We start from the raw sequence: 209 nt of genomic DNA on the forward strand, positions 1-209 counted from the left end.
ACGTAGCGAAATGCGATACTTGGTGTGAATTGCAGAATCCCGCGAATCATCGAGTCTTTGAACGCAAGTTGCGCCCGAAGCCATTCGGCCGAGGGCACGTCTGCGTGGGTGTCACGCATCGTTGCCCCAACCCCAAACACTTCTTATGATGTGTGGGGTGCGGGGAAGACATTGGCCTCCCGTGTGCTTCTGCTCGCGGTTAGCCTAAA

At 56.0% G+C, this 209-nt stretch overlaps 1 pseudogene; it reads left to right on the forward strand.

Annotated features, from left to right (window-relative positions):
• LOC118345005 lies at positions 1 to 114 on the forward strand (annotated as a pseudogene; the record flags this gene model as incomplete).
• Positions 115 to 209: the final 95 nt, after the last annotated feature.

Source organism: Juglans regia, unplaced genomic scaffold, assembly GCF_001411555.2.
Source record: "Juglans regia cultivar Chandler unplaced genomic scaffold, Walnut 2.0 Scaffold_11557, whole genome shotgun sequence".
Classification (NCBI taxonomy): domain Eukaryota; kingdom Viridiplantae; phylum Streptophyta; class Magnoliopsida; order Fagales; family Juglandaceae; genus Juglans; species Juglans regia.